Below are 12,487 nucleotides of genomic sequence, written 5' to 3' on the forward strand. Positions count from 1 at the left end.
AAACCAACAAACAAACAAGCAAACAAACAGAAAGACAAACAAACAAACAAACAAGCATTCCTGCATTGTAGTGTAAGAAGCTGCAGTTTAGTTAATTTAATTTAAATGAAATTTAAATTTAATTTAGTTTAATATTCGATAGTCGCTAAGTGTTTCGCCCCTCGTAAATGGATCTACATATAATATTTTTTTTTTAGATTGTAAGATTGATATCCTGCTTGCCAAGGCTCCTGTAAAATATATTTTTTTTTGTATGCCTATCCTATCAATATCGTATACCTACCATGAGAAACGTTGTTATTGTTTATTTTCTTGTTTTTTAAATGTATAAAAATCGATATAAATATATATAGATGTATCCTTTGTCGTAGCTGTCCAGGCATTTGTAAATAGTAATGATAGCCGCAATGGATACGAAATGAAAAGAAAAGAAAACTAAAACAAAAATATTAACATTTAGTTAACACAAATTATAAAGAAATACAATTAATGATGAACCGAAATCAATTAAAAAGAAAGAATAGAAAGCAAAAAGCATTTTTTTAAAGAAACCATGATGTGATTTTTATATATGAAACTGGGATTGGTTGGCGATCAAGCACAAACAAAATTAAAAGATCGGTTGCATTCTGGGGTATGTTTCAGATAGAACATCTTTCACTTTCCCTAACTCTTTCCATAGAAATCGCCTGCTAATGCCTTAATTTCTATCACTCCCATCAGCAGTATCATTTGCTAATGCTAATGCCGACCGATCTCTTTGGGCAACACTCGAAATCGATTTCCGGTGCAGCTCCATCATCAACCTGTACCCGTACCTGTACCTGTGCCCATTCACCGATGGATCAACTAAAGCATCTGCAGCAGACAGTGTGACGACGATCTTGGCCGTCATCCCATCTCCCATCTGCAGCACTTCGGACGATCGGACACTCATGTTGCCAGTCATGTGGTTGGATTCTAGTGTTGCACTTCAAGTTTGGGCGTTAAGTGCACAGAGAGGGACGAGTGCGAGTATTAATTGAATTATAAGCCTAGATTATGCAAAGATTTCCTGCCTGCACCATCAGCAGCAGCAGCAGCAGCTGTTCGGATAAAGCAATTTGTGTGGAAGATCATCATGATGATCATGCTTATTGGGATCGAAGAAGATTGAGAGATTCGAAAAGGGGCATTCGATTGAGAATGTGAGAGGGCGGGTGGTGGTGGCCATGACTTGGACATTTGGAGAGGACAACAACAGGCAGCAGGCAGCAGGGTCTGGTCTGCAGGGGACTGCACTTGTTTGTAATTTCTGTTGTTGGTTTATAATTGTGCGATCGCATTGCAGACGGAGGAGGGCTTTCCACAGTACGTTACAAAAATATCAACAAATCGTCATCATTAATAATGATCACTCCGGGCTACAGACTTGAAAACACGGTTGCTATCAGTATTATACATATCGTATACGTTTTTTTTCGGGTTCGGGTTCGGGCTCCGGCTTCTCGGCTCCTCGATTCATTTGTCAAATTTCACCGCGCCCCCAAGAGATCTCCCGAGAGACCGATAGAGAAAGAGAGAGAAACAGAGAGCGAGATCTAAGATCTTGAGATCTGTTGCCTGGTTGCTGTATCTGATGTTGTTGTTTTCGTTGTTATTTGAGCAAACATTCAACACTTGAAGCGAGAGATTTTCGTGGCAAGCAACGTACAACAACTCAATTCCCAGTGGTGCCCCTGTTGCCTCTGTTGCCCTGCCCTGCCGTGCCCTCGATCTTGATCCCCATGATACGAGTACGAGATCCCATGCTCTTCTCTACGGCAATGAAATTATGAATGATGTGATACTTTTGCCATTGAGATGTTTTCACAGTCGCGAGCCTCATGACATGCCCCAGCCATATCTTATTTGCTATATCTACATCGCATTCAAGATTGGAAACTGGCAACTCGAGTTTTGGCCTGCCTGCTCCGCGGGCCTGCCTGTTCGGGCCCTCTCCTGGTACCTCGTCCGGTCGGCCTGTTGTGCTGTTGGTTCTGGTTGCTCTTGCTCTTGCTGTTGCTGTTGCTGGTGCTGCTGCCGTGTTTGTGTTATTTCTGCTGGAAATGAGCGATCGCGTGCAATAATTTGTAGACGACTTTGGTCTCGAGGCTGAAGCTGTTGCCTGTTGGTCTGTTGGACTGTTGGTCTGTTGGCCTGTTGCTGTCGCTGGTGCTGTTCCTGCACATGCTGCACATCATTTTTCAAAATCATTCAAACACTTGTTAAATATTTTCTTAACCGATTGATGATGATTGTGACTCGCCTCGCAGAGTGAGAGATAGGGATAGAGAGAGAGAGACACAAGAGACAGAGTCCCCATCCTGCTACAAAATTATTTGTGTGTTTATCAATAGGCAGTGAAAAAGGTCTCAAGTTCCAGAACTTCGATCTCAGTCTCAGTGTCCATCAGAGGCATTGACTTATTACGATTTTGTTGGCCTTTTCACGTCCGCGCTTCACGCGCTGCCCTGGCCCGGCCTGGGCCGGCCTGGCATGGCCTGGCCCGCTGAAATTAATTGATATCTGTGGTATGCGCTTTGTTGGTCTCCGATCTTGGATCTTGGATCTTGGATATACATATGTATATCTTTGATGAACAGCGGCGGCGGCGGCGTCGGCCACTTTAAGCATTGATGATCGATTACAGAACGTGCCGGAGTTGGAGTCAAGAAACGGGGTCAAGTGTGAGGATTGCCTCTCGATGATTGGGTATGCAAATTTTTATACTCGTACCATATGCAACTGACAACACAACTCAACGCTCGTTTCATGCCGCATGCCGTATGCCGCATGCCCCCCATGCAATAAGCTTTGTAATTTCTGGCTATTGGCCCATCATCGCCAGGTCCATCTCCATCTCAATCTCTATCTCCATCTCCATCTGCATCTGCATCATCAGCGTCGTCGTCATGGTCGTCATCGTCAGATCAGCCTTTGAGGAGGTCCCAAACAAAAGGTGGCCAGCCTTCTGCCAGGGCTTTCAACACTTTCTGAGGACCAACCTCAGCGCTGATGGGTCTCCGGGTCTGCTCCGGCTGTGTGCGTGCCGTGTGACTCATGCCGCTTGGCATTTTAATTGATTTTGGGGGGGCGCAAAAAGCTCGGTGCCAAAATCCTCACCACATGACTCGCGCTGGCACACGTTCTATTTCTGCCAGTCAGAGGCGTCTCACTCGAGGGGCACAGCGCACAAGGCACAAGGCACACTCCATAAGGTAACCCAAAGTTATGCTCAGCCTGAGATACAGATACATTCTTGGGTAAGCGGAGCCCTCTCTGGGAAGGCCCCTGTCTCCTGCCTGTCAGGCACGTACACAGAGAGCCGTGCTACACCTAGGCAGGGGATCGGACATTTATCATGCTGCAGTGCCCCGCAGATTCCGATTCCCATTCCGACTGCCTGCCTGCGTAGGCGTTGGCCGGTGGTCAACTGTCCAGCTTCCTCACTCTCTTCATCAGCAGCAGCAGAAGCTGAAGCAGCAGCAGCAGCAGTGCTCTGTGTGCCATCATTGGGCGTTGGAGCACGTAAAAATGTAACACCAAATGGAGGGCTGGGGGCTAGGGAAGAGGTATTCGAGGCATCGACAACTTACGCACATCAGTGCTGAGGGTTTTGTTAATTTATAGCCAAAAAGAGCTGACGGAGAATGGCCAGAAAAACGCTAAGCTGAGGCTGAGCTTTGGGAAGAATACGGTGATATAAAAAGATCCTTTGGCAGATGGTCTCATACGATAACAATCTATGTTTCTTTTCTCATAGAAATCCGCCGAAGAGGGCTGTCCCTGTAGGTGCTATCTCCTTTCCTATAACAGCTTTATTTATTCAACTTTATCTTTCAACATTTTCGGTAACAGCACTGATACGCACACTGGGGCTTCTGTTCAATCCTCTGGGCCATGGCCATGGGCCAAGTCCAATTTCCATTGCAGAATCCCTTGCCCTTTGCCTCAGAGTTTGCTTAACAGTACGCGGCAGCGTCCAGGACACCCAGCTGTGGTCGCACAGGCCAACAAGCCAGGCGGTGGCTGCCACAACCGCTGATGCTGCTGCTTGTGCTTCTGCTGCTGCTGCAACACAAACAGCACAAGACAAGACCAACAGAAACAACATGGACATGGACGACAACGGCGACTCCTCCGACTACGAGTATGACGACAACTTTGGCAGTACACCTCAATGTTTGTGCAGGCAACATTCGCATGCAAGTCAGCAAAGTTTGCATTGACACGCAGCAGCAGCAGCAGCAGTGGATACAGTGGAAGCAGTGGCAGTGGCAGACGCAGCAGCAGCATTTGCATAAAGGTGGAGGGGATCGGTGGACAGTGGGGGTCGGGGGGAGGCGGGGATTGTGGGCTGCTCTGCTGGTGTCATGGTGCCGAAAAAAAAACCAGACAAACGCCAAGTGCACAGCAGGGCAAACGAGGAAGCAGCAACCTGGAGACAGAAGCCAGAAGCCAGGAGAGCAGAGCTCACCCGTTGTCCATGATGAAGATGGACGTGTTGCTGGTGGCTTCCCATCACCATCACCATCGCCAGGAGGGGCAACAGCAACAGCAACAGCAGCAACAACAACATCCCCATTAGGCCGCACATAAACTGCATGCAATGAAATTCACTCCTGTGGCGTGGCCATGTTGCTACCGCGCTGCAGTTGCAGTTGCAGTTTCTTCTGGGGCGCTGCTGCTGCTGCTGCTGCTGCTTCTGCTGCTTCTGCCGCTGACTGCCGCTGTCTGACTTATGGCAATTGCCAATGCAACATTTGTTGCCGGCGGGACGGGGACTGGTCTGTTTGCTGTTGTTTTGTGCCACTAAAGATGGGGGCGTGACCAGACTAGCAGAACCCTAAAGGCTTCAAAGAGTAAACGGAAGGGCTTAAGAGGGCCCTTCAGTCTGGAATGATTGGCGTATCTTTCATGTCAATGTTCCTACCTATAGCTTTCACTGCCTTAAATGTTGCTGTTGATTATGATTGATTTGAGATGGAAGCGTGGCAAAAGTCTAGTCTGGGCCAGTCCGAAAAAACGCATAAAAATCACTTTCTTCGAGAGCTTTTATGATTTCCTCCTCGTGTCACGCTGCAATCACCAACTGCTGCCACTGATGTTGCTGTTGTTTTGGCTTGTTGGATGGCAATTTTTTTATTTTACTTACTCATACCCCCCGCAAACATTTGTTTCAACACGTACGCGCAAATGAGTTTACAAGGTGCGATATTCATGTTGCTCTGGCTCTGGCTCTGGCCCCAGTCTCTGGATCGGATCGGATCGGATCGCCTCTACGGATCGGATCGGTGGATGTTGCTGTTGCTGCTGCAGGCTGTTGCTGCTTGTCAATATTTACTATGCGCCCCAGTCGGGAAGCAACATGTTGCAGGGGTACGCAAAAAGTTGGCTAATCGTATATTTGCCATTTTATATATATTAATAGCTGAGCGACAGGCGAATGTTTGTGTGCCGCCTCGTGTGTTGCCACATTTCTCATTCTTATGGTGGTGGTGCTGCTGCTGCTGCTGCCTCTTCTCTCTGTTCTGCAAAAGCAACAGAAACAGCAGCTGCTGCTGTTGCCGCTTTTAGTATAATTTTAATTAACGCATTCGATGATGTTGCTGTTGTTGTCGCCTCCTGCTGCTGCTGCTGCTGCTGGTGCTGCATCGACCACTGCCGTTGTCGTCTTTTGGCCAACATGCTAAAAGGTGTTAATTGGCGAAATTTCCATGTAGAGCTCAGCCAAAAGCAGACAGAGTTCTGCTGCAGCAGAAACAGCAGTCCCAACCATCGAGTATTGTCAACAAGATTTGCTTTATTAGCCACTTTCGGGTGGCTGCAGCATATCCACCGCAACAACATTGGTTTTGTCTTCGAGGTTTTGCCTCACTTTCCGAATTAATGAGGAAGGCACCAACCAAGAGAGAGAGAGAGAGAGAGAGAGAGAGAGAGAGACTCGTGCTACTCCCCTGGAAATCTGCATTCTGGTACTCTACCTTTGAGCTACTGATGAGTAAATATTTTCATGGTTTAATTTCATAAATTATGACAATTTTCAACTCATGAGATGCCGACATACCCGTTCATATTGAAATCCCTAAGTTATCGCGTCCAAGGGGCTATGGCTATCCTTTCGAGGCACCGAGTGAATTATGATCGCCACAGCAAATCAACTTAAAGTGCGCACAGTCCTCCAGAGGAGGAGACAGTGAGACAGGATACCGAAAAGCTCCTAAATTTTACTTAAGAACGTTCTGAACGTTTCTGCCCCATCAATGGGGCAGCTGACATACACACACACGCGCACTCCACACACGCGCACTCCACACACCACACACCACACACAGATGTTCACATGCACACAATAGCACACAGAGTCTATATGCTGCTGATTCTTTTCCTGAAGATGATGATGACTATAATGATGATCATCATTAACACCTTTCTGCCGCACAGAGAGCCGTGCCCCACCACCACCACCGCTCTGTGGAGCACAATACGTCTCAACAACAAGCTGGCCAAAATGGGCGAAAAAAAACCAGAGAGAGAATCGCTGGAATAAGTAAGGAAAATATAAGAAAATAATTCAAAATGAAATTTGCTTTATGATGCGCAACCGCGCGACGTTCCTACGCACAGTGGGTTGAGATATGGTGAACATTGGAAACCCCTTTCAAAAGGGGATACCTACAGGAACGAATTGGACTCTTCAGAGGAGTGTTAGTACCAGTGCATCTGATTTTCCAATGATGTGAAGAAATTCCCAAACCCTCTTTGGGTTGAAAGGTTCAGAAACTCTAAAATTTCTTCCTTTAGAGTTGGAAATGTAAAAATCTTGTATGGAACTAAAACTATAGGATTTGGGACGGGCTGGAATAAATTAAAGATAAGATTGAGAGGAGTATTTTGGTTATAACATATTTCCTTTATTTACTTGTTGGAATCTTAAGAAATCTTCTCTTCGAGTATCGAATATACAAGGAACTTTTTTACTTTTTTACTACTTTTATTTTGTTCAACATTCCTCTACAGCATTTTTCAATCATATTTTGAACCACTATTCTGGGGAGTATCTGCGTTGATATGAAATATGTGTCGGGCGGGCAGGCAGCGGAGATTTATCGAGCGCGAAATGTAATACGCGAGCAACGTCCACCGTTGGAAGCTCCAGATCGAGATGGAGATGAAGCTGGACCTGAAGCTGCTGGGGGGTAAGGAGGGAATCACAATCGGAATCGGAATCGGAGCTGGAGTCCAGAGCAGAGTAGGAGATCAGCGGCCACCGTTTTGAATTGGCTTAAGCGACGCCGCCGCCTTCGACGACGACGACGACGACAACGACGGCGATGGCGACGGACGACAACAACAAGAGGCATCAAGTGGGGCAAGTGGGGGCAAGAGCAACTGGATGCTCGATTCGGTTCGCTTATAAACTGCATCCTGCTGCGAACCGCGTCTCAAACGGTTGCCGTTGTTGCCCCCGTGTGTGTGTGTGAGGAGGGGCAGGCACTGGGGATGGGGATGGGGACAGGGACAGCGACAACGACTGGACATTAACTAATGCATGCATTTATTTTTGTTATTTGTTGGGGCAGATCCCTCTGAGAAGAGCAGGGAAGAGGGCACAAAGAGAGACGCATATGGTGGGGCAAGATATGGAGGATCTGCTCCAATAACTCATGGTGACACTATTAAAGCGACGATTTGTAGCCGAGCATAAAATAAATGCGGATTAGACTTTATAAAGGACAAAATGCTCGTGTCTGCGATTTATGGGCGCATTGGCTCACGGGGCGTGGCCCGTGGCCCGTCTCCCATCTGTCGTCGCACGGGGCAAAGAGTTGGCTCGAAATGGGTTTCCTATGTGGCACGAATGTTATCAAAATCAGTTGGGTAAATACAACCGAAACTCGTCTCGCAAAAATAACAAACGTGACAAATTTCTGTGAATTCAACTGTGAAAAAATTGCTAGAAAGTACAACAAGTACAACAGATCCAACAACCATACCGTGATGATGACGATGATGGCAGCGAGGAGGAAGCATAACAAAAACTTTGTTGCAACAAAAACTTTACACAACTTTGCAGAAACACAGAGAGAGACTGTAGGGGGGAGGGAGGAGGGGAAACAACTAAACAGTCGCTTAGTTTTTGGCAGCCATGAGGCAACTTTGTCTATGGCTGAAAGTGGGTGCACGAGTGGGTGTTTTGGGCTGCAAGAGTGGGTGGTTGCAAGTCCTCTCTATTTGCCAAGTAAACAAAAGTTTTTCGGCGCAAAAAAACAACTCAAAGATGAAACTCAGTAGCAGCAGCAGGAGCCCGCATCTAAAATCTAAAATTGTAACGAAAACAGCCCAAGAAAATACCCAAAGAATAGAAATGAGCCGCTGACAAGAGAGGCATGCGGGATGAGGATGAGCCATGAGCCACGAGGCATGAGGCATGAGGCAGCTGCCAGCGAAATCCTAAACTGTTGTCAGAGTCGACTCGAGTCGAAAGCGGAAGAAGAATCCAATCCCTTCAACCAGTTCATTGTTTGAACGCGTAGAACGCGCGAAATTTCTCAAGTTCCCGGGAAACTTGTCACCAAAAGTTGAGCAAAGATCCTGAAAGGAGGTGAGAAGATTGTGGGATGGCAAAGGGGTTTCTAAGAGTGTTGTATGAGAAGGTATCTGAGGTGAGATCTTGAGAGCATTAGTACGTTGGGTACGAAAACATGAAGATAATACTCGTATTTGAGCAATGTCTAGAGGAAATACTTATAATTCCTGACATTTCTCATGAGGTTTAAGACTTACCTTAACCGAATAATCCCTCTAAGGCCTCTACACAGAATTGCTTGGAAGAATAGACATTTACTGAAACTTTTAGAAGTAAGCTTCATTTGGAACAAAGACAATTCTATGGGTCTACCTTCCTACATTAAAATCTACGAAAACCGAATAATCTTTGATGTATTCCTACCCAACCATCCACTCGGAGAGTTTCCTAAGAAAAATAGATAAAAAGTTGTTAAACAATATCGCAGATAATAAAGTTGTTACGCCCACAGCCACAGCCACCCCCACCCACAACGTTTGACTCCCGTAACCTTACGCACCAACGCAAGGCATCGGAAAAAAAGGACCTTACCCCTAGGGCTATACGGCGGCGCTGGCAAGTCATTAATGAGGGTCAAAGTGCGTGTAAATGCAATGCAAATGTATGTTAAAGTGATTAGCAGCCTTCAAAGAGAGAAACATCCAGAGAAACAGAGCAACAGAGCCATAGAGAAAGAGGGAGTTTGAAGCGTGGCCAAATCTGGGGGATCCAAATACACCAGAGGCTTAATTTACGTAACTCACACACCCACATTTCCGCACGGGGGGGAGGTGGGACCAATTCCCTGGCCAAATCCCCGCACAGCAGCCGGCAATAAAAACAGTAACAGAAACAAATAACCAACAAAAAAATGTTGAGCGGGTTCTGAGGAATCAGAACGGCAACTATTTCTGGATGATGATGGTGATGCTGATGATGATGATGATGATGAACTTCCCATTCGACACTTCATTGAAGTTGACAGATGTGGGTTGGTGGGACGTCGCACCCTCGACAAGGACGACTACAAACAAAAACCCATTCGGTGGCGGTGGCGTTGACGGTGACGGTGGCGGGGGCACGTGTGCCAAAGGGCATTGTGTTTGTGTGTGTGGATAAAAATTGTTCGAAGGAAACATTTACAAATGAAGTTGTAATCGGAAGTTGTTCGTTTGCTCATGCCTCATGCCCCCTGTCAGCGCTCACCCACCCCCTCGATCAGCCTCCGTTCAACCTTCGTTCAACCTCCTTTTCATACTATAGAAATTGAGCGACAATTGTACAAATTGTCAAGGCGGAAACGCTGCCAGGGATAGTTCGAGCTCCAGCTCGGATTCCACTCCGATGTCCACTGTGCGGGCAGAGTCATGAGCTACAGGACTACAGGGGGGAGAGGGAGAGTGCGGCTGTGCTGGAGGATTAGGCAGCCAAAAGGGGTGTCCGTCCATCCATCCTGCCACCGTCTAATACATATGTTCACTTTGTGTTCGCGCCTTGATCCTTTTTTGATATCCAGCAGTAATATATTGTGAGGGTATATTGGCTGAGGATGAGATGGAAGGAAGTGGGTTATATTTTGAAGATATTTTAAATGAATATTATATGGAAAAAAAACAAGTTATAGAACCTTGTATTCCGTTCTACTTTATAATCTTTTCTATTATTTCTTTGTACTTTTGCCTTTCTTTTGAGTTGTTCAAGGAATGGAATCATATATCCCCTGATTCCACAGAAAATTCTTTCAACAACTTGGGTTCTTTGGCTGTTCTTATATTCCCTTTTTATATACCAAGAAGCCAGTCCGTTCTCAATTCTATATCATCAGGTTTTTGCCTTTGATATCCTATGCGAAACATCCCCCTAAATAAGCAATGAGTATCCCATGGTCTAACCCTCTTACTGAACCACATCCCTTGCCTTTTTTTTCTTTATTGTAGTGCCCACAAATATTTGTTTTTAATAGTCCCTGGATTGCAATGTTTGAAATGCAAATAGGATTTCCGTTTGCCCACGTTTGTCTACGATTGCGAGGAGGGATTCCATTTGACAGTTGAATTGTTTTGATCCCGAGCATTTAGAGAAATAATAACACTTGTTCGACTGCTCCTCTGTTTGTCCGGGAGATTAGTCAGTTAGTTGCCCAATTTGACACATGTTGAGATTGTACTGGACCCTGAACGGACTGGATCCACTGGGGAGACGACACGACAGGACAGGACAGAACAGGAGAGAACAGAACAGAACAGGCAACACCTCGAAGCCTCTCTGTCACTTTACCCCGTTTTAATATAGTTGTTCGGCCAGAACTGCCTCCGATTGCATACCTGGGGATCCGATCCGATCCGATGCGATCCAAACCACTGCTGCTGCAGATGGAACCCGACTGTGGGGACGGACATGGACCCTACCTTGTCTTATCTACAAAATTGATCGTTTTGAAAACGCTCAAAATGTGATGTGGTGGCATTTTCAACTTGTCTGCGTCTCAATATTTTTACTTTCTTTACGATCTCCGGCCAGACCAAAGAACTGGTTCACAGTGGGATCCCATGGCTTGCATTCCCCCCGTGCCCCTTCGGGGTCCCTCTGTTGTTGCTGTAATCGTGTCGTGTCCATTTCGATTATCACCAAAGTGAGTAATTTAATACCAATTTGGCGGCCCATGCGGCATAGACTTGAGAGAAATATGCTCGCTTCGAAATGTCAAATGTGAGCACCAGATGAGAATCGAAATGGAAATGGGCTGGCGATTGAGATTGGGAGCTAGCTGCCCCAACCTACTACTACTACTGACTACTGATGGTCCCCCGGCATTGCTCCCTAGCTCCATTGGTCCCTAGCTCCGAACGGATCGTCGTGTAAGGCGGAAAAATCTTATCGGACTCACGCGCATATTTAGTTGGAATTTTTAAGGAACTGAGAGAAGATTGAAGTTGGGGTTGAGCTCTTCAGGTCTGGATTGACAGCTTCTGAGGTTGGAGTAGGCTCTGGCTCTGGCTTTGGTTGTTGGTTGATGGTGTGGGCAGGTGGAAGTGGCAGCTTAGCCGGGTGCTTACATTGAGCTAGTGGCTGTTGGCCGGTGACAACTTACAAGTGGATCCCCAGAGATAAGGCAGGAGGAAGCATCCAGGTCCAGGAATCCAGCAGAAGTTGGAAAAGCTAAGACAGAGATTTTGGTATAATTCCCTATGATGCCGTCACTCTATTGTATAAAGAATTTGGGAGAAGTTTAGATACACAATCAATAAATATTCTACAGTATTGCATATCTGTAAGTCGATATAAACTTAAACCAATTCCCATCGATAGAAATTCTAATATACTCCTATTCATAGATATAGAAAACTATCTCCGAATTATTCTCACTATTATGCTGTATTTATATGAATGCACCTATCATTCGATCCATCCTTAATACATATATGTATGTCTCTATTAATCCATCTATGTCTCTTTATGTATCATTCTGTCCATCTACCCCAAAGGAGTGTTCTCAAATATAGCTCGTATTTTGTTCTTTTATAAAGTACTCAAATTTAAGAGGCAAGATCGTTAAGATCCTTTCCCTAAAAAAGACACATGACTGTCTCTTTTCGGTCTCTTTTTTTTCCCCATCTTTTTGGGTTCCCTTTTGCGCTCTCCCTCTTTTCGGATATCCCCCGATATGAGTATATATCCTGTGTTCCAGTAAGTGACATAATATCCTAATTAGATCAGTTGGTCATGCTTAGCTGACAAAGTACACGACAGGGCAGGTTCGATGAGGGTAGACAGGCGACTGGTGTTCCTTATCTGTCCGTTTTCTTTTTATACCCGATACTCAAAATGAGTATAGGGGTATATTAGATTTGTGGTGGAAATGGATGTGTGTAACGTCCAGAAGGAATCGTTTCCGAC

General features: G+C 45.8%; 1 long non-coding RNA gene across 1 annotated transcript; it reads right to left on the reverse strand.

The window, feature by feature from the left end:
- Positions 1-355: 355 nt before the first annotated feature.
- LOC117184757 (uncharacterized) lies at positions 356-11,788 on the reverse strand. The gene is made up of 2 exons (XR_004470202.1): positions 11,682-11,788; positions 356-435 (listed from the first exon to the last, which is right to left on the reverse strand). It is a non-coding gene; the product is annotated as an uncharacterized lncRNA (long non-coding RNA).
- Positions 11,789-12,487: the final 699 nt, after the last annotated feature.

Source organism: Drosophila pseudoobscura, chromosome X (assembly GCF_009870125.1).
Source record: "Drosophila pseudoobscura strain MV-25-SWS-2005 chromosome X, UCI_Dpse_MV25, whole genome shotgun sequence".
In the NCBI taxonomy this organism is placed as follows: Eukaryota; Metazoa; Arthropoda; class Insecta; order Diptera; family Drosophilidae; genus Drosophila; species Drosophila pseudoobscura.